We start from the raw sequence: 22,741 nt of genomic DNA on the forward strand, positions 1-22,741 counted from the left end.
TGTAGGCACCAAGGGAAAATTTTCCCTTTGCCTTCTGAAAGTTCGCCAAAAAATCAGCTGAAAACATGCAGATTAATAGGAGGAAAGGCATCCAAATTTATTAATGTGCATGTGGAGGAGAACGATGGAGTGATTACCCCAACACTCCAGTTGGGTAAAGAAGCTTATACATCCTGCCATCTTGAGATTACAGAAAAAATGGAGGCTTGGATCATGGCAAAACAGGTTATGGGAGGGGGAAAAGAGGAGGCCTGGCTAGCAAAAGAGGTCTTGTTATGTACATGAAATCTCACAGGTAGCAACCCTCAGAGAGAATACATGGTGAATGTTTCTTTCAGACCTTTAGAGATATTAGACTCTCTGTTACCTTTTCTCAGATCAGGCAAGGGAAGACCATCAGAGAAAGACTGGCTGCATCAATGGAGATTTATTTTCTCTACAAGTGCAAATCTCCGTCACTAAAGGCAACTTTGCAGGGCTTACTTCTGTTTGCAGGCCCTCTGAACAACCATATCAAAATATTTTAAAGAATATATTTTGGGGTGAAATATTTTGATTTTCTTCACTCGATTCCCACATGAATTAGGGCTTTAGAAAGCGCATCGGGACTGCTTGAGAAGGTCTGTGCAGATAAAGGAGATGTTTCCACGTGTGTGTGTGTGTGTGTGTGTGTGTTGTGTGTGTGTGTGAGTGTGTGTGAGGAAGGAGCGGGGAAGGGAGAGAGGAGAGAGGGAATGTATTCATTGATAAATCTTACGGATGAAGAAAAACAGGAGCAGTGTGGCCTGGAAGTTCAGAAACACAGTGGAGGCACAATTCTAAAGATTGTGCTCCTTCTCAGTACGGGGTTCTGAAGTGAGGAAAAAAGACTCCTTTTGTCTTGAGGGAGCTAACAGGTGCACATTTTTTATATATGACAACAGAGGTTAATTTGTATTAAAGTAATTAATATTTCTGATAAACAGATGCCTTTTAATCAAATTAAAGAAATTGACCTTTAGCATGTACAAAACTCTATTTTTTTCTCTCTGATTTTATCGACATGTAAATATGATGCAAGTACAATTTTTATTTCAGATAAGATCTGGGCTTAGTTTCTTATGATTTAAGATTTTCTTAAAGTTTAAAAATTTCTACATAAATTCTATGAGTTCTGTAAGTTATTGTTTCTACAAATCAGTTAAGAATTAAAAGAATATTGAATCATATTTAACTATATGAACTTGTAAGAATTCATGTCAAAAAAAAAAAAGGGTAATCTTGTGAATTCTTGTAATGCTACAAATTGTATGAACATAATATATTAGCTTAAATTGTAATTTCCAGATTTTTAGCCATCCTTAGACTAATTTTCAATTTAATTAATATATAAACTTTGGATATATGGGCAATTTATCAGTAAGACAAATATTGAAATATTACTTACAAAATATAGTTTTAATTGCCCTGGCTCCTTATTTATATACAAATGGCTATACCTTAACAGGGTATGCAATATTTAAGTAATGCAATATTTATGCTTATTTTTTCACCTTGAAATTTGTTAAAGTGATACAAATGTTTGTTGAAAACCTTAGCTAGATTGTTTTTGTTTCTTGTCTCTGTTCTAAAAAAAAAAGCTGCTTACAATATGTATTTTTGAGATCGTATTAGGTACAATAATTTTGGAAAGATATGAATATGTATGCCAGATAATACATGTGGTTTATTTGCTTTTCAAGGGAATGGTTACAGTTTATTAGTATGTTGAATTCAATTATATATATGCTCACATACCCCCACGTACACACACGCATTGTTTTATTTGATATGCTAAGAAAGTTAAAAAGTTTAATTAAGATAATCTATTTTCACAGTAAAGTATTTGTATAAGTCTAAATGCATATATAAAGGTATATGAAAGTTAATTCAATATATTAAAAATTTAAAAAAATGTAATTTTAAGGCAAACCCTAAATGTAAGAGCCTTGAGGAAGGCCAAGTTTGTTTGCCAAAGTTGATAATACTGGCATGAGTTTGAAGGAAACAATGATTTTTAAAAAATATTATTTACAAAGTTGGCTCCAAGTTAATGGATTTATTTCCCTGCTCCTCCCCCCACTCACCAAAAGAAAAGGCTCACAGATCCTCTACTGCAAGTTGTTGTATGGATAATTGTCTCTCTCTGTTTGGGCTGCTATAACAAAATATCATAGATTGAGGGACTTCATAGTCGTGGAGTCCTAATTCAGTGTCTGGTGAGGGCTCTCTTCTCTCTGTATCCCCATGTATCAAGAAGAGATCATCCCTCTATGCCTCTTCTTATAAGGGCACTTATCCAGTCATGAGAATTCTACTCTCATGACCTAATTATGTCCCGAAGACTTCCAAATACCATTACACTGGGAATTAGGGCTTAAACATATGCATCTCAGGGGAACATGAACATCCAGTTCATAGCAATAATAATATTTATACAAAGTGTAAAATGGGGATTTGGGCATTCTTTAAAAAATGATCAAATTATTCTATGTCTAGATAACAGAGGTTTTTTTAACCAAAAAATATTCTGTTAAATCCTGAAACTTTCGGAACATTATGAATTGCTTTGACAGAAAGTTTCCTTTTTTGTTGACAAAGGTTAAGTTTTTTAGTAATCGTTGTTACATTTTCTGGAGAATTAAAACATTTTCCTTATAACTATTTTTTTTTTGCCTTTGAATATCCTGACATATTTCTATTTTGTTGCCTTTGATACCTCTTCTTGACTTTCCATTTCTAAGGTAAAAATCACCACATCAAAGCAATCAAACTGTTAGCATACATTTAAACAAAACTGATCTTTGGGTTTCATGATATGACCACTACGTAGCACAAAGACTGACTCCTTCACCTTATAAAAGAAAGGATATTAGGAAAAGAACTTGCCGTTATAACCAAATTTTTTAAGAAATAGAGCTTGGGAAAGATTTAGGCAATGGTAGTGTATATTTGGAGACTGTTTCACTTTTTTTGAGACCTTACAAAAGAAGTGCACTGCTTTCCCTCGTTCCTACATTCTTTTGCTTTGCCCTGACCTGATAATCTCTACGTGGCAAATTCCTGTGCTATTTGATAACCTCACTGGAGTATTTAACTTGAAAACAGAGCGTTAGATGACGCTTAATGTCTGTCATTAAATTTGTAGTGTAAAATTCTATTGGTGACTACTCACAAATTGGACATAGATTTGTTTTCTTCCTAAACTGAGGTTTGCATTCAGGATAGCCCCTGATATCGTTCAGAGTCTATTTTGAAGCCATAAGAGATCTTTAAATAATTTAATTCAAAAGGAGAAAAACTGTGCCTCATTTGGCATTCAAAGTCTTTAACAACTCAAGTGGAACTCTGAACTGCCTTCTTTTGTCTTTAAGACCCTTTATTTCATGTTTTACAAGAGACTCCCGAAGTGGGAAAATCATACATGCTATAGTTCAGAAAAGAATAGGAGAGCTAAACAATGTCAATAGGACCATAGGGTGTCTTGCCCTAAAGGCTCATGAATTTGACATATAGTGGTTCATGATATATATAATACTGACTCCTTGAGGTGGAATGCATGCTAGGAGGATTATTGTACACATGTCTTCTCAGACTTCTTTAGTCTCTTTAATATTACTAAAAAGATGTAGGAAACAAAAATAAAATGATGAAATTATGAAAATAAGCCAATTCCTCCATATCTCGTTCTTTAGTGTCTTTAGATTGGGGTTGGGAGCTATTTTCTTGATCTTATTTGTACATGCTAGGATTCTAGCTTGAAAGTGTACTATAAACTCTAATTGTATAATTTCTTCTGTCAGTCTTTTTCTCCTGCTATAACAGAATACTTGAGATTGGATAATTTATAAAGAAAATAAATTCACTTGGCTCATGCTTCTTGAGACTGGGAAGTCCAAGATCAAGGGGCTGCATCTGGTGCAAGTATTCTTGCTATGTCATCCCATGGTGGAAGGTAGAAGGGCAAGAGAGCACGAGATAGCAAGGGAAGGCTGAGCTCTCTTATAACAACCTATTCTCGTTGACAATGAACCCACTCTCACAATGGCAACATCAGTTCATTCATGAGACAGGAGTCCTCATGGCCTAATTACCTCTTAACACCATCACAATTATAAATTTCAACATGAGCTTTGGAGAGAACATTCAAGCAATAGCATTCCACCCATGGACCCCCCCCCCCGCCCCAATCATGTCCTTCTCACTTATAAATACATTCATTTTATCCCAATAGCTCCCAAATCTTGTTCCAAGTCAACTCAAAAGTTCAAAGCCCAGAGTCTCATATAAGTCAGATATAGATGAGACTCAAGGTAGGATTCATCTCAAGGGAAATTTCTCTCCCTTTATGAACTTGTGAAAACAAACTGAGTTACCATGTTTCCAAACACAATGATGGGACAGGCTTAGGATGGAGATTCTCATTCCAAACAGGAAAAATAGGCAAGAAGAAAGGGGTAACTTGTCACAAGTCCAAACCTCAACAGGAAAATCATTAAATCTTAAAGCTCCAACATGATCTTTTTTGAGTCCATGTCACACCTCCAGGATACAATGGATCAGGAGTTGAGCCCCCAAAATCTCAGACAGCTCACTCCTATGACATTCCTGAGCTCACTCCACCCAGCAGCTTTCACAGGTTGGAGTCTTGTGCTTGCAGCTCACCCAAGGTGGTCTTGCAAGCTAATAGTCTACAGTTCTGGAGTCTTGGGAGTGGCCCTTCTCCCATGGCTCCACTGAACATTGCCCTACTGGGGATTCTGCAGTGGCTTTGACCCCACTTTTCCATTCAGCATTGCCCTAGTAGGGATTCTCTGCAGTGGATTTGCTCCTGTATAAAGTCTCTGCCTGGATCCCCCAGGCTGTCTACGACGATCTTTGAAATCTAGATGGAGGAAGCCATACCCTGACAGTTCTTGCATTCTCTGTGACTATAGAATTAGTGCCATGTGGATGCTGCCAAAGTTTATAGCTTATGCCTTCTGGAACAGTGGATTGAGCCACTCTTGGGCTTACTTGTGCCAGGGCTGGGGTGGTTGAGGGTCACTGTGTTGAAATGCAGGGAGCAGAGACCTGAGGTGACTCTGAGCAGCAAACCCTGGGCCCATCCCTTGAAACCATTCTTCTCTCCTAGAGGTCTGGGTCTGTGACTGGAGAAGCAGTCTTGAAGATCTCTCAGATGCCTTCATGGTCATTCTTCCATTTGTCTTCAATTCCTTCTAATCTGTACTAATCTCTTTAACAAATGGTCACTTGGCCACAACCTTGATTTGCTCTCCTAAACATGCCTTTTCATTCTTTTAATAAACAGGATAAAAATTTCTCAAGGACATTTTTTTTTTTTTTGAGAACAGGTCTTGCTCTGTTGCCCAGGTTGGAGTGGAGTAGTGTGATCATGGCTCACTGTAGCTTCAACCTTCTGCACTCAATACTTCCACTTCAGCCCCTGAGTAGTTGAAATTATAGATGTGCACCACTATGCTAGGCTAATTTTTTTTATTTTTTATAAAGATGGGGTTGTTTCGCCTGGTCTCAAACTTCTGGGCTAAAGTGATCCTCCCACCTCTGCCTCCCAAAATGCTGGAATCACAGGTATGAGCCACTGTGCCTAGCTCAAAATCATTTTGTTCTGGTTCTCTTTTAATTAGAAATTCCATATTTAAGACATTTGTTTGACCTTGCATCGTACCATATGTGGCTAAAAGAAGCCACTCAGTTCCTTAGATATTTTGCTTAGAAATTTCTTCTGCCAGATACTCTCATTCATTTTTCTTAAATTATGCCTCCCATAAAGTCCGAGTGCATGAAAACAATTCAACCAAGTTCTTTGCCAATTTATTACAAAGATGGCCTTTACTCCAGTTTCCAACAAGGTGTTTCTTGTTTGTGTTTAAGACCTCATCAGAATGGCTGTTAGTGGCCATGTTTCTGTTCATGTTCTGATCACAACCACTTAAGTAATCTCCAACAAGATTCAGATTTTTCCTACAGCTATTATTTTCTTCTGAGCCCTCACCAGGACTTCCCTGAATGCTCAGTTTAGGCTTTTTCTAACCTGCTCCTCCAAATTCTTTCAACCTCTATCCATTAACCAGTTCCAAAGCTGTATCCACATTTTCAGGTATTTGTTATAGCAACAGCCCCAGTTAATGATATCCACTTCTGAGTATTTTCTGTCTTAGTCTGTATCCTGCTGCTATAACAGAATACCTGAGATGATAATTTATAAAGAAAAATATTTTATTTGGCTCACAGTTCTGGAGGCTTGGAAGTCCAAGATGAAGCGGCTACATCTTGTGAGGACCTTCTTGCTATGGCATCCCGTGGTAGAAGGTAGAAGGTCAAGAGAGCACAAGAGAACAGGGCCAAGTTTGCTTTTATAACAATCCACTCTCATGGTAACAAACCCACTCCCACAAGAACAACATTAATTCATTTGTAAGGACTTCATCCTCATGGCCTAAACACCTCTGAATGGTCCCAACTCTTACACTATCATAAAAGCAATTAAATTTCAACATGAATTTTGGAGAGGGCATTCAGATCATAGCACCTTCTCTTAGCGTTTGTTCTACTTGCAGTGCTCAGATGTTTGGCTTCTAGAGTCTTAAATGCTACTGTGCACCAGTCAAATGATCCAAGAAATTATATTCCCAAACAACAACAAAAAGGAAACCTGAGAGTCAGACTAACTACCATAGAAACGCCATCTAACGCTTATGCAGATCTGAATTCATCATTCCAGAAACATGAAGAATGACAAAATGGGGAACTTAGAAATAAAACAAATCTACTTTCCTGTTCCTGTGCTAAATAATTCTGTGATTAAGCATATCTTCCCACTTTTGTGCTAAACAATACTGGGACCAAAGGAGAAAAAAACCCAGTCACTTTGGATAGGTAAACCCCAGAGGCTATGCGAATGAGAAGTAGCCACTCTGGGTAAGGGTTTTCCTATCAGTTTTGGAACTGGATAGAGGTAGTGGTTGTTCAACATTGTGAATGTACTAGTTGCCACTGAGTCCTTTACCTTAAAATGGTAAATTCTATGTTATGTGAATTTCACCTAAAAAAAAAATTAACAAGATGGTCACCAAGGCTTATTTTAAGGCCATTGACTTATTGTCCCCACCACAGCAAAGCTACTGTGTCATAAACTTTGCCCAGTTTCACCCAGTTTCATCCTTGTAAGACCTGCTTTAAAACCATGCAACCCAGGCCCTTAAACTCTGTAAGAATGTTCCCTGAATTACTCTATTTGAGACACGTCTTGTCTGTCTTACTACAGTAGTTCCAGTAAGAAATCACTGGAACTTACCCACAGTGGCTACTTCTCATTCCCATGGCCTCTGGGGTTTACCTATCCAAAGTGACTGGGTTTTTTTCTCTTTTGGTCCCAATATTGTTTAGCACAAAAGTGGGAAGATATGCTTAATCACAGAATTATTTAGCACAGGAACAGGAAAGTAGATTTGTTTTATTTCTAAGTTCCCCATTTTGTCGTTCTTCATGTTTCTGGAATGATGAATTCAGATCTGCATAGATGTTGGATGGAATTTCTAGGGTAGTTAGTCCAACTTTCAGGGTTTTCTTTTGGTTGTTGTTGTTTGGGAATTATAGAGAAATCAGTTTTAGCCTGAAGCAGTGGCTTATACCTGTAATCCCAACTACTCAGGAGGCTGAGGCAGGAGGATTGCTTGAGACCGGGAGTTTGAGACCAGGCTAGGCAATATAGTGAGACCGTCTCTACAAAAAATAAAAATATTAGCCAGGTGTGGTGGCAGACCCCTGTAGTCCCACCTATTTAGGAGGCAAAGGTGGGAGGATCAATTGAGCCCAGGAGGTCAAGGCTGGATGAGCTATGATCATGCCACTGCATTCCAGCCTAGGCAACAAAGCAAAACTCTCCCACCGGCTGCCCCATCTCTTAAAAAAAAGAAAAAGAAAAAAACCCAATCATTTTGGATCAATTTCATTGGAAGAGAAGAATGTAAAACTACCAATGTACTTATTGCCTTGATCTGATCTAATCTTGATCTTAAAAAATAGTCAGTGCTGAGCCTCTATATAATCTTAGTATCTATAGATGACTGGGATTGATTGATTTCTAAAAATGTTACATATAGAGAGAGTGTGTGAGAGTGAGAGAGAGTGTGTGTGTGTGTGTATGTGTGTTGTCTAGGATGATGTATTAGGTATCTATTCCTTCATTTAAAGTTACCGTAAAACTTAGTAGTTTAAAACTACACATATGTAACACTATGTGTAATAAGTTTCTGTGGATTAAGAATCCAGGCACGTCTTAGCTCAACCTCTATTCAAGGCCTCTCCAGGCTGCTATCAAGTTGTTGGCTGGGCTTTAGTCACCTCCAGGATTAACTTGGGAAGTGCAGCTTCCAAGCTCACATGGCTTTTGATAGGATTCTGTTTCTCATAGGCTGTCAGACTGAGGGCCTCAGTTCCTCACTGGATATTGTTGAGAGCCACCCTCAGTTTCTTGCCATGTGAGTTTCTTCTACATGACAGGTTGTTTCATTAAAGAATGGAGCCTGAGAAGCCGACAGAGTCTAGCAAGACAGAAGTCACTGTGTTTTGTAATCTGATCAAGAAAACACATTTTATCATTTCTGCTGTATTCTATCTAGTAGACATATGTCATTAAATCTTTCCTACACGTAAGGGGAGGGAATTACACATGACATTAATACCAGTGGGGGTCTTTAAATGTCATATCTGAAAACTGCCTACCACAGATGATCATCATAGCTAAATAAAATAATTCATCCATCATATTAACCATGGAAATTTGAAAATTACAGTGAAATTGTTTTTCTTTGGTTTAACGTTAAATCTAAAATATCACAAGTCGAGAAGACTCATAAAAGTTTTATCTTGAAGTTCTACAAGAGGTCAAATACTAATATACACATTGGTTTTCAAGATTCCAGACTTGTCTGAAAGTACTATTGCCTTTTTCTCAGAGAAGTATCAAATAGTTTTAAGACAGAAGTGTCTGAAAAGTTGTGTTACTCAGTATTTACTGTTTCTCTTGAACATTATAAGGTGTGTGCTCTCATCAGCCTCCTTCCAATTAATTAACTGGGTTTATAGACCTCTCCTTGAAGCAGCTTCGCCGCATGAGTCAAGTGGTTTACAATTAGTGAAGTATCTCAGAACACAGGAAGTCATCTTGTTTGCTTCATAAACAGGAGGGATTATTGTATTATTATTATTTTTTACCATCTGAACTTATCTAAGTATAGAAATAGAAACTTGGTTTGTCCCTATCTATTAGATTGTCAACCGGTGTTAAATTCATTCTCTCCTGGAGATGTGATCTTTGGTGAGTACAACGTGTGTTCTAGTGGATCAATAATTAGAGGATTAAGAGACAAAAGCATAGGTAGAACAATTGTATAACATATCTGGGAGGTCCCTTAAAACATCCTCATTTTACCTTTGAAGTAATCAAGGCACATAGAGCTAAAGTTGTTTATCTAAGAAGATAAACCTGGTTAAAGGCATATTTTTTTTGTTGTTGTTGTTGATATCAAGTCAATTCGTGGTCTATTTCAGTTTCATACTACAAGCACTGTAGTGGAAAGTGCATTGGGCTAAGACCAATATACAAATCCCACAAGCATTGTCCATTGTGTTCCTCTCTATATCCTATAACTAAAACTGGGCTGACTGACTTGGCTGGTTACTGTTCAGTAATACATGTTGAATATATGGATGCATGAATGAATGAATAAATGAATGAATGAGTGAATAAATGAAATCCTAGCTTTGTGATATACTGGTTGAGTAACCATGGACAATTTGTTCCCTCTCTCGGCTTTAGTTTTCTCATATTTAAAATGAGAGTTTTGATCTGGTTAAGTTTTAAAAATTCCTTTCAGTTGTAATTTTCTATTATTTAATAATAATAATAATTATAATCAGAAGAAGAAGAAACATCTGTTAAGCCTTTGTATCATGTACTATGATTTACATAATAATGCCATTTAATCCTTATAACCACCCTAAGATACAACAAACCTATGAGGAAAATAGTTAATAGCTAATAGTTATTTTGATCTTACTCTGAGCCAGACACTGTTATTAACTCATCTTAATCCTCATCTCCATCCTCTGAGATATGGAGAGGTTTAATTTATCTAGGGTTGTGTAAGTATTAAGGGGTAGAGCCAGAACTTGAACTTAAATGGCTCAATTTCAGAGTCCACCTTTTTAATCACATTGTTAAACTAAGTAGGAATGTTGTAAGGTAAAGATCCGGTGGCGGTGGGGGCAGTTCTGGTCAGTTAAACCTCATTTCAAGCTTCTTTGTGGCTATAAGCTTCTTTTTAATATTTCCTATTTATAAAAATTGTATATCCCCAAATATATCAGTCTTTACATTTCCTTCTATTTTACAGTCCCAAGCAAACCTTAAATTTCTAAATATGTTTCTGATTTGACAAACCTTCTATAGTATTACTCAGTCATTTAAATGGTGGGTGGAAGCTACTATAATCAGCATCAGGCTGTTTTAAAGACTGGGAATGGAAAAAAAAATGTTCTGAAGTCATGTCTGGAGTATGGTGGGTGGATGCTTGGCTTGCTCTGAAAAATTTAGCTGAAAACTCCAGAATTACTCAAATGTTTGGACTGGTGAGGCTTAATGTTCTAGTCAACTGGCACCAGAAAGTCATTAATCAAACCTAGGAAGAATGAGGAAGAGGAGGTTTGGGTGGTATGGATCCATATCTGTTTTATTTTTTGTTTAAATTTCCTTAGTCTCCAACTCAAGAAATCTGAGTTTTCATTTCTGAATGCATATGATGACTAAGAATGTATTAGTTGCATATCTGTACAGAAAATTTGAAGTGAAATTAGAGGCAATTTTCTAAATAATTTAACATTTTTCTTCAAGAAAATTGGGAACTACTCTGCCTGAATCCACTGAGTATCTTATCAGTGCTTGCTTCAGTTCAGCCAGGCTGTGTATTAATATCCATATGGCATTGTGTAGGGTAGTGTTAAAGAGAAATAATGCACTACAAGGCCAAAGATTGAGTGCTTAGTGGAAATATGTTACTCTCAAGCAGGGAACCCAGTATGATAGTCTAGACTCCAGGGAATAAAATTTGGGAGAGAAGTATGAAACAGGCATTTTAAAGCTAGACGGTATCAATTTTCTCTGCCTCATATTAAGACAGCCATGTCTCTGAGTGATGCTTATTGGTTGGTGATGATGCTGCACATTTCCCTTTAGGTAAGTCTTGGCTGGTCGAGGGTGGGCTGCTGTGTGTATGGGGTGCCAGCCTCAGGATTGTGGCAGTTGCCTGGCTGCTCTCATACTAAACCACCTGCCCATGTCCACAGGCTATGTGGCCAGTCCAAACTTATCAGGAGTGAGCCTGCCGAGCCTCACTTGGGATTAAGGATTCCTGGGTTCTAGTTTTGGCAATGCTACTGACTTAGCTGTGTAGCTTTGGGCTTACATGAAACTTCTCTAGACCTTAGTTTCCTAATTTGTAAAATGAGACTGTGGGGATAGATCTGTCGTTTCATGTACTGCCAGGTTTTTCAAGGATTACTGCAAACTCCCGTCCAATAAGAGCATCTCTGCATTTCACCTCTTTTGCAACTGGGGCTTCCTCTGTGGCATTCCTTCAAAGAAAAGCTCTAGTTTAAAAAATAAAAGGATCTTTAATGTTTATCTCTGCCGAAACATTGTATATAACCTAGTTTGAAAGCATTTAACTTATTGTTTTTTTAAAAAAATCCAGTATATTCTCACTGCAAACATCATTTATGATGATTCCAAATGAAGGAGGAGACAAATTTCGGTGTCACTTTTTTTCATCTAGCTCTTAAAGACTGGTTTGCTGACATGCCACTGTGCATATTTGGAAGACTGGAATTTCATGTAAATTCACATTGTGAATCCTGATTTAAGTCTGGGAAATATGACTGTATGGAAGACATGGTGTTCACACAAAGTATTCTTGGCCTATGTTTTTCTTTAGTAAATATTTCATACAGAAAGGTGCCATCATTTTTTCTAAAAGTTTTCTTCATTCCTCAGAGTGGATTTTTAGTGAGATCTTTGGAAAAAAATTTTTAAAAAATGTTAAAGAAAACCACAAACAGTATGTCCGTTGAAAGTGCCTCATGTACTGTTGGAGCTCTTGGGGAGGAGTAAACTCTCCCAGCCAGCCCAAGTGATGCCGGGGCAACACCTCTCTGCCTGTAGCCCCAAGATCACTGGTGCTGTTAGCCTACCTGTGTTTTATCAAGGCGACTAATGGAATTTGTTGTGCTTTGGTCTACCAGTGATTTGGCAAGAAATATTACGTATGCTGCAAAACTCATTGACTATAAGGGTTCATTTTTTAGTTCCCAAGTGCGTCATTCTTGCGTAGGCAAATTCCATTAAGGTGAGTGCTCTCCTTGTGTGTTCTCTTGATGTTTTAATCCTGCCAGAAATTTCCTGGAGGTTGTTTCAGTGGGGTTGTGTCCCTGTGGCTCTTCAGGGAGCTTGCAGAATTCTAGCTAAAGATAAGAAGGGCACCACTTCAAATGGGAGACCAATCAATGGAGCGTTAGGAAGGCTTCATTCAGCTTGGCACCACCTTAGGTAAGTGCAAAACTGAGTTTTCATCCACTGTCTACTGACTGGCACAGCATTTCTTTGGCAATGAAGAGTAAACAGACACCTAATGAAACTCTGGATTTGACACTCCTGGGGAATGTAAAGATGAATTAGGAGCTGCCTGTCCCTTGAGGATCGTATGTGGGTGCTCTTGTTATCTCTTGCTATATAACCAATCACTCCAAAATTCAGTGACTTGAAATAATGGCAATCATTTATTTTGCTTATGAATCTGCAATTTGGGCAGAAATTGGTGGAATTCCCTAGGTCTAGTCTCTGCTACCCATGGTGTTTGAGAGTTTTCCCTGGGATGAAATACATATCTGGGGGCTGAGCTCAGGGTAAGACAGGAATATTTTCTTCTCTATTTCATTTTAAGGTATCTCTACACGGCCTTTACAGCGTGGTGATTTCAAAGCTATTGAACTTCTTACATGGTAGCTTAGGTTTCCAGAGTTACTCTTCTCAGAAGCTCAGGTCGAATACAAAAGACTTCTTATTACCTCACCTCAGAGGTCTATTGTTCAGGCAAATCATTAAGGCCAGACCATATTCAAGGGGAGGGGAGTTATCCTTCAGGTATCCATGGGAGTAGCACAGCACCAAGCCTGTTATGTATGCATGTTTTCCCTAATGTTCACAACCACCCTGGGATGAGAATGTTACAAATGAAAAAAGTGAGCCGTGATGGCTCAGCTAACTTGCCTACCCCAGGTGGCCAAGTCAATATTCAAACCTAGTGCTCTGGTCTTGCTAGAAGAGAACTTGCAGGTCTTTGGTTCAATTCCTTTAATTTTCAAATAGGAAAAAACAGAACAACAAAAAACAACTGAATGCAAAGAAAAAAGAGAAAAGCCTGTTTGGTGTAAAATTTTATTAGCAGAATTAGCATAACCTAAGCCACAAGTCCAGCAAATCCCATGACTTTAAGTCACTTATGAGTTTCCAGGGAGGAGCCATGAATGAGTTCAGGCAGCCAGATCTTTCAAGTCTAGGCATGGTTATGTTGAATGTTTGTTTTGAGATGGAGTTTCACTCTTGTTACCCAGGCTGGAGTGCAATGGCGTGATCTCGGCTCACTGCAACCTCCGCCTCCTGGGTTCAGGCAATTCTCCTGCCTCAACCTCCTGAGTAGCTGGGATTACAGGCATGTGCCACCATGCCCAGCTAATGTTTTGTATTTTTAGTAGAGACGGGGTTTCACCATGTTGACCAGGATGGTCTCGATCTCTTGACCTCATGATCCACCCGCCTCGGCCTCCCAAAGTGCTGGGATTACAGGCTTGAGCCACCGCGCCCAGCAGATGTTGAATGTTTTTATATGAGGTAATGCTGTAGATAGTTAACAGACAGCATGTTACTGTGTGCTCCAATCACGGTCAATTTCAGGAAATGATAGGAACACTAGGAGCAGATGCCAAAATAACTTTGACCTCAAGTGCAAGTACTTAGGGTAAAATTATCTCACACTGTGATATAAATTTCTGCTATGCTCTAATTGTATTTTATTTTCAGATTTCATCAGGTTTTACATAAATGTATTTATAATGATTGCATTAACTGGGACTTGAAGCTCAAAATGAATCTTTTTTTTTGAGACAGGGTCTTTCTCTGTCATCCAGGCTGATAATATACCTTCAAAAGAAGGAAGTTTTAAAATGTCTTGTGTTAGAGAGGGTTGCTAGGGATGCCATTGTTTTTAGATTCACCAGAGCTTAGCCACTGGAAGTCTTAGGTGGTTCAGGTGAGAAGAAATGAGTCTTTATTGTAAAGGAAATTAAGCTTTTCTGATGGCAATATATGGACTTGTGTCATACTGTTGATATGAATACACACTATGGGTCCATGGTCTCTTTTTTTTTGTAATTGAATGGTGAAGAAAAGCAATTTCTTCTTTCAAAGAAAGAAGGTAGAACTGTAGATAGTATGCTGAGCACTGCAGGGAAAGAGATAAAGAGAGAGAAAGAAAGAGTAAGAGAGAGAGCCAGCCTTGGCTATCAAATTACTTCCTTTTACAGAAATCAAATCTATAATGGAAGAGTTATTGCCAGGTTTTTATACCTGGTGAAGTTGTTGATAGCCTCAAAAAACAGAGATCATAGAAGAAGTCCAGATTCAAATTAAGAGATCCATTTGTAATTACTATATAAACTTGGAGAATATCTGGAATAGACTAATCAGTGACTACAATAGCTAAGAATCTGTATATATAATGTCTCAATATGTAAAGGGGTTGTGTGGTGAGTGCTCTGTATGTGTGAGAGTGTATTTCAGTGAGTGCATTTCTTTGTATCTGCCTGCAAGTGTTGTTAGCAATTAATGATATTAGGGTTTTTGTTCCTATTTTTCAACAAAATACTCTTTTTTATTTTTTTGAAAGAGTCTTGCTTGATTGCCCAGGCTGTAGTGCCGTGGTGTGACCTCGGCTCAATGCAAACTCTGCCTCCCGAGTTCAAGCAATTCTTGTGCCTCAGTCTCCCTAGTAGCTGGGACTACAGGTGTGTGTTACCATGCCCAGCTAACTTCTGTATTTTTTAGTAGGCACAGGTTTCTCCATGTTGGTCAGGCTGGTCTCAAGTTCCTGGCTTCAAGTGATCCAACCACCTCAGCCTCCCAGAGTGCTGGGATTATAGGGGTGAGCTGCTGCGCCTGGCCAAAATACTCATTTTTTAAAATGGGTAATGAGGAAAAAAGCAATCTGTTTGCCTCTAATTATAATGGGAACCAGCATAATTTAAACAAGACCAAAGCTCACATTGAGAGCTGTGATCTCTGCTTTTCAATAAACCCAGAATACCCATCAGAAAGTTTCCATCTAGATTATTATAGGTATGTTTGTTTTGTCTCTGAGGAGAGCATACTTGTTTTCTATGTCATACTCATTTGTAATTTTAAAGTTCTAGAATTTGATTCTTTTCTCTTCTGACACCCAGAGCACTGCCTTGAGCATAGGTGTTATAAAGGGTGTGCTTCAGGGAAGAGGTAATGGGATTTTTGTACATTTCAAACAGTTGCTGAGTCGTTGACCTAAATTGCCTACAGAGGGCCAGTGAAGGGAGTGTTTGTGCTCTGGGAGCTAGGAAGAAGGCCCTGTGATGTTCTCCACAGGAGACAAGGAAAAACTTCCCCTTTGCCCTCTTCAGGTTCACTGAAAATAAACTGACAAAAGGCAGTTCATAGGAAAAAATGCATACAAAATATACTAAGATACACACATGTGCACTGGAGTCATACAAAATATGAAAACTCAAAGAAAGGACCAGATGATTGATTCTTTTGTTAAATCAAGTTTAGTTCAAAGCTGCCTTCTTACATATTTTAAGTTTGGCCTAAAGATATCTCAGTACATTGTGAACTATAACCTAAATGGAGTTGTAAACAGATTATAGCCTATTCTTGTGCTAGTCACAGAAGTTTGGCCAATCAAAGGAGGCCAACCGTTCAAACCATGTTTAAATAATGCAGATGTCAAGCTATAGCCAACCCGGCTGTTTCTCTACCTCACTTTTATTTTTCTGTATATTACTTTCCTTTTTTTTTGAGACAGTCTTATTATTGTAGATGAAACCTCACAAGTAGCAGCTCTCAGAAAGAATAAGTTACTGTCAAACTCCTAGAGGTGTGAGACTCTCAGTCTTTCTCTCTCATGAACCAGTTCTTCCCGTTCTTCCAGGATCCAGACAAAGGGGTGAGCAGAGAAAGCCTGCCTGTTGATTTCACCAATGGAGATTTCCTCTAGAGATGCAAATCTCCTCCACAAAAGGCAGCTTTTCAGGGCTATTCTGTCTGCAGGCCCTCTGAATAGCCATCTCAAAATATGTCAAGAAGTATTTTGAGATGAATATTTTTGTTTTCCTTTAGTCCCCCATTTGAAACTTTAATTTTTAGAGTGTCACATATTAGAGTGTTCAAGTTAGTAGGTTTGGGGAGATTTGGGTTAGAGATTGTGAGATACAAAGTTGGCAAAGGAGAAATGAAATCCATATTGGAACAAGCATCCCATATCTTCTAGAATCAGTCTGTTAGTCATGAGAATAGGTCAGTTCAGTTAAACAGTTGTGGCCTACTCTAGGAGATGGCATTGCAAATGGGTTCTTGTAAGGGCCAGGAAAAACTCTCTTGCCCTCTGAAGGATCACTGAAAAATCATTTACCAAAGGCAGATTAATAGAAGAAAAGGCATATAAATTTATTGGGTCATAGTTTTATGGGACACAGGAGTCTTCTGAATGAAGACCCAAAGATGCAGGGGAAGTTTTCCATTTTTATGCTTAGGTTTAACAATGTATGGACAGCCATATAGAAATGTGATTGGCCAAAAAAGCTGTAATATAATGGTAATAGAGTGAGTGGGGAAATGCAGCAAGGCCTGTCTGGTTAGATTCTTCTTGGCCTTTCTATGCAGCATTAACTTCCTTCTGGTTATTGGGCAGGGCCCTCTCTGGAATGGGGATCTTGGGACCTACAATCAAACAAGACAGGTCGGATAATTTCTTTTCGGTCAATTTTTACACAGAAAGGTGTGTGTTGTGGAGGATGGGGAGAGTCAGAGTAATATTTTTACATTTTCTGGCTGGCTTTATGGAAAAGGTATTCTGATTTCTATGAACCACCTCAGGGAAAAAGGATTCTGGTTTCTATGGCTCACTTTGGGAAAGAATGAGAGACCAGAGACAGAAGGGTGGGAGAAGGTCAGAGAGAGCAAATTTTGAGGCCTTTATTTTGGAGTATCATTTTCTGAGCTCCTATATTTTCAAATCTAGGCCTTTATATGTGATGCAGGCACACAGATCTTTAATAAGAGGCGTGTCTATGGACACAGAAGAAAAACAAAAGTTAATGTTGGGAGTCGCCTATAAGCTAGTTTTCTAGAGTCTCTGAAGTGATTTCAGTTGTAGTAGGCAAACAGTGGAAGCCTGGCAGATTTTTCTGGATTGCAGTTTGAATCAGATGTTCCAGTGAACTGTCTGGATACTTCATATATCAGCAGGCACAAAAGCCATTTACATATAAATTGCTGTAGTGATTTCTTCCAAAGTTTATATCAAGTAATCTAACTTCACTACATAGGGCTTTAAGAAAAGCACAGTTTTAATTTCTGTCAATTAAAGTCATAAGCGTAGGAGAAAAATGGGACTCATTAGTCTGAAGAGTCACAGCCAGATAGTTGAAGGAACTAACAACTTAGAATTTGATTTGGATAGCAGGTAAATAATAAAACCTCGAACAAACAGATGAAAAGTTGTTATCTAACAATGGGTTTATTATAGGCTTTCTTCCAGAACATATTTTTTTCTCTTTTCAGTCCCCCATTTCTACCAAGAATAAATAATGCTAAGACTTTTATTAGCCATTTAAGTGTTAGTCTCATTATTATACTTGGCCCGGTTGTTTACAAAAAGTGCATCAAGAGTAGTGGTATGCCATATAGGCTCTTTTAAAGTTGGCTTTGCTGGAACATTGTTATAAAGAATTTCAGATTTGACTTCTAAAAACTTCTGGATGCTTAGGAACCAAGCCAAAGGCTCTGTAATACCTGTACAAATAGGGTAAATTCCTCTTTTTTGAGGTCCCACAAATATCCCGAGGTTCCTGGGCCTGTCAGAAAGTGACATTCTTTACTTGCCACAAGGTCAGGAACCTTGTCAAAGAATCACATAAACAAGATACTAGGCTTGTGTTTTCCCAAGTCTATTGGTCTTATAAAGCCAATCTCAATTCCTCAAAGCAATTTGGTCATGTTTGAGAATATTACATTCCAGACAGAGCCTTGGTAAAATAACCAATGTCTCCAATTGTGTTCTGTTACAAAAGAAAACAGGTTCTTACTGAATTTATACAAACTTATGTTGCCATAAAGTAAGAATGGTCATGAATAGTTTTCAAATTCTGGAAGAATCAGGTAGAAAGAAAAGTCAATTTTGCTCATAAACATATAGTTTTGACCCAATTGCTACCAGCAATAGATAACTTTGAAAGAAAAAAGTTTTCTTGACTCTGGAAAGCAAAATATAAAAAGAATCAGTAATGTTTTAAACAAAAAAAGTCAAAAAAGTCATTTTAGTTTCCCATAAGTACCATCCCACATAATTAATTCTTATTCTGGTTGATGTTAGGTTGGAAATGTTTTAAGTCCATTTTTTTCCTTGGAGTTTTTGAAATTGTTACCCAGTTCAATTATAAGATCTCAAAGTGCGTGCATGCAGCTCAAAGTGCATTGTTATCAATGCCTGGAGGATTTGCCCCTTTTCAGGATGGCCAAGAGGCATAGCTAGACCTGGGAAGATGGGTCTAAACTGAGTTTGGCTTTTCCTTGCAGCTAATTTTAAAGGTACTCTGGGCCGGGTGCGGTGGCTCACGCCTGTAATCCCAGCACTTTGGGAGGCCAAGGCGGGTGGATCACAAGGTCAAGAGATCGAGACCATCCTGGTCAACATGGTGAAACCCCATCTCTACTAAAAATACAAAAACAAAATCAGCTGGGCATGGTGGCGCATGCCTGTAGTCCCAGTTACTCGGGAGGCTGAGACAGGAGAATTGCCTGAACCCAGGAGGTGGAGGTTGCGGTGAGCCGAGGCTGTGCCATTGCACTCCAACCTGGGTAACAAGAGCGAAACTCCACCTCAAAAAAAAAAAAAAAAAAAAGGTACTCTGGACACTCATGTGTCCCCACTCCCCATGATGGCCACCTGTTCAGACTACAGAATTCAGAGGTTCAAAATAAAAAACATAAGCTTATAGCAAGATGTGTGCAAGGGTTCAGGAAAGCCTAGCAGTCAGACTTTACAGCTTTAGATTACAGATAAATTAGGCATGTATATGAAATATGACAGAAGTAGTTTCATAACCTTAAAACACATATCAGAGACAGCATAAACCTATCTGACCAATAGATCCAGGCAAAAATGTCTGAATTATGTTTAATACCAACAATTCTGAAAATGTTTCTATTTTATTTTATCAACAATCTTAAAACTAGCTTTATTTACCTCAGTTTATTTCAGATCATATGAAATATCACATATACATATAGACATACAAACAGAAGCAGATCTTAAAGCTTTCATCAAGTTCCTGCATTTGCCAGCTTCTAGTTAGTTTTTGTTTTTCCTCATTCAGATCATTACACTTCTAATTACCTGTTTCATTGCCCTAAGCAATTGTTAACTAGGCAACTCTGAATGCACGCTCCCAAAAAGATAGCTCTTAGGTGAAACAAGAAGAAAAATTATTTCTTAAAAGCACAAAACGTAGATGTAAACATCATTATTTGCCAAGACAAAGAAGGGTATAGGTAAAGACCCAGTTAAGGCAAGATAGTCAGGAAAAGGACCTTAAGCAAAGGTCAGGTATTGTATGTAAACTTTTAATTAAATATCTTTCCCATTATAACAGTTTCTAGTGGTTTGTGTAGAGGAAGATGCCCTTACAAATGGAGATTTTCATTATAGATACAAATTTCTTTTACAAAGAGTTTAAAAAATAGCCAGCTAAATGCCAGAAAGTTGTACTTTGGAAACTGATAAAGTTGGATAGGTGGCTTTTTTTTTTTTTTTTTAACATAGTTTCTGTTTTTAACTGGATAAATGAGTATATAGGACAGAGATCATTAAAAAATAGTGCTGAACCTACTCATGACCCTTGGGGCTCCATCAGGAAGACAGGGACCCCCAAAAAGGACAGTGGTGCTTTGCCTGTGTTCCTCATAGGAACTTAGAGTCTCTAGAAGCCTCTTCTAGATCTCTTTATGCAACAACTAAAGCCATCATATTTCCTGTCTGTAATTTTTAAATCTACTGATTACCAAATGAAGGATGTTGTGGCTGACAAAGGTGGCAAAAGGAAGGGTAAAAGCAAATGGGCAAATGAGTCCGAGGGGAGCCAGTTTGGGGTTTGGGAAAATCCTAAGCTTCTCACAAAGGCCAGTATAATTTTACATTTTTCTTTTAAAGCAAAAATTTTGTCAACAAGAAAGGAAGCTAACAGAAGGGCCAAACATAAAATTAAAAAGGGGTTTCAGTTGACTGAAAAAATACACGTGAGAGAAATAGGATCCGAAAGAGAAAGAGGAGTATGTTTTTTTAAAATCAGTCTGAATTTCAGCTTTTAATTAAGCTGACTTTTGGCCATAGAGCTCTTAAATTATATACATATATATGTGTGTATATATGTATATATATTTAATCTTTCATTACAAGATTTTAGTCACGACAAGTAGTCAATATTCCTGGCTTTTGAACTTCTTTTTGTCCTTTTTTTTTAAATAAAAACAATCAAAGGTCACTATCAAGTGACTCAGAACCAAAACCAACATGCTTTTTATGATTTCACCATGGATACACTAGCCACCTCCAAAGAGAAGCAAAAAAGCAGTACCCACAAGATCCAGAGCCACTCCAAAGAAAGCTAGAAGAAAAGAGACTTGGAAATGAACAGGAAAACAATAGCTGTCCACAGAAGGGAAAAGGATCAATAACAAATGAATATCTTAAAAAGCTGAGTCACACAAATTCAAAACAAATAATTCAAACTTTTTTTTTTTTTTTGAGACTAAGTGTTGCTCTGTTGCCCAGGCTGGAGTGCAGTGGTGCAATCTTGGCTCACTGCCACCTGTGCCTCCCAGGTTCAAGCTATTCTCCTGCTTCAGCCTCCCGAGTAGCTGGGATTATAGGCAACTGCCACCACGCCCGGCTAATTTTTGTATTTTTAATAGAGACGGGCTTTCACCATGTTGGCCAGGCTAGTCTCGAATGCCTGATTTTGTGATCCACCCGCCTAGGCCTCCCAAAGTGCTGGGATTACTGGCATGAGTCACCACGCCCAGCCATTTCAAAGTAATTCTTATAGAAGTTTCTTTTCTTTTCTTTTTTTTTTTTTTTTTTTTCTCTGGAGTTAAAGGATTTACATCTCGAGAGGACTGACTCTCTTACTGGAAACTAAACTCAGGCCTCAGCAGTGAATGTGTGGAATCCTTGCCAGTAGACTGCAGGCTGGAGAGCCTTCATTGAAGATCCTGTGGGGGCTCCAAAGCAGGAAGTTTGAATGTCTGAAGGATTTCAACTTAGTTTTAAATCTGATTTCTGCTTCTAAGAAATCTTGCCAAGGGAGTTTATAAGGCTGTGTTTCTTTCCTAGGTATTGATAAGATAGCCATTTAGGACAAGCGCTCTCTAAAGAGTTTTCCTTTAAATCTAGCCAATTTATTTATTCTATCAGTGATTCAAGCCAATAAGCCTTTTCCATGGAAAGTCCCGTGGGTAATTTTCTAGGTTTACAATACCATGGTCATAAGTGGCGTTTTAAAAATGGATGCAGAAGCTGCATGTCCCCAGTGATAGTCATCTCATGAATTTAGTCCCAGAAATAGGCTAAGATAGCAAAAGACTCTTGTCATAGACAGTTACAGCTGCTATTTACGACTGTAGTGTCTCCAGTATCTCACAAATCTGTTAATCTGTGACACTGGGCAGGCCCACCTGGGATTGGAGTCAAATTCCCCTATGAGCTTGGCACACTTAGAATACAGAATCTGATGCTTAACATCTCACGTGTGTCAGGTGCCCAGTCCTTTCTTTCAGGCTGGCCACCAAACGTGACCACATGGAGATCAGAGAATAAGAGAGACTTACTTGGTCATAAGTCAAGCTCTCAAGGGTGTAAAATGAGAGGGACTCTTTATGACACATATCATAGAAAGATAGAGACAAGGGAAAAAAAGTTAATTTGGAAAAGGGAAACGAAAGAAACTAATTTTTACCATCTGCTTCACTGGATTTCCACAGACAGACACCCGGGAATCTCACTGATAAGAAATTCATGCCCTTCTGCTGGGGTGTCAGGTTCTGGGTAACCTTGACTGCAGCTTTCAGAAGAGTGGAACAGTTCTGGTTATCCTGCTCACAGTACCAAAAACTGTAGGAGCCAAGGATAAACTTCCCTTTCACCCTTTGAAAGTTCATTGAAAATAAATGGACAAAAGGCAGATTAATAGAAGAAAAAGGCATACAAAATGTATTAACATGTACACAGGTGCATGGAAGTCATACAAAATATAAAAGCTCAAAGAAAGGCCCAGATAGCAC

At 38.3% G+C, this 22,741-nt stretch overlaps 1 long non-coding RNA gene across 1 annotated transcript in view; it reads left to right on the top strand.

Annotated features, from left to right (window-relative positions):
- The first annotated feature begins 12,476 nt into the window (after nt 1-12,476).
- LOC116556129 overlaps nt 12,477-22,741 on the top strand; it is a 384,428-nt gene continuing 374,163 nt past the window's right edge. The window contains exon 1 of the long non-coding RNA XR_004270837.1: nt 12,477-12,646. This is a non-coding gene — a long non-coding RNA (uncharacterized LOC116556129). The remainder of the gene's footprint in view (nt 12,647-22,741) is intronic.

Source organism: Sapajus apella, unplaced genomic scaffold, assembly GCF_009761245.1.
Source record: "Sapajus apella isolate SASKATOON/1434 unplaced genomic scaffold, GSC_monkey_1.0 scaffold16, whole genome shotgun sequence".
Classification (NCBI taxonomy): domain Eukaryota; kingdom Metazoa; phylum Chordata; class Mammalia; order Primates; family Cebidae; genus Sapajus; species Sapajus apella.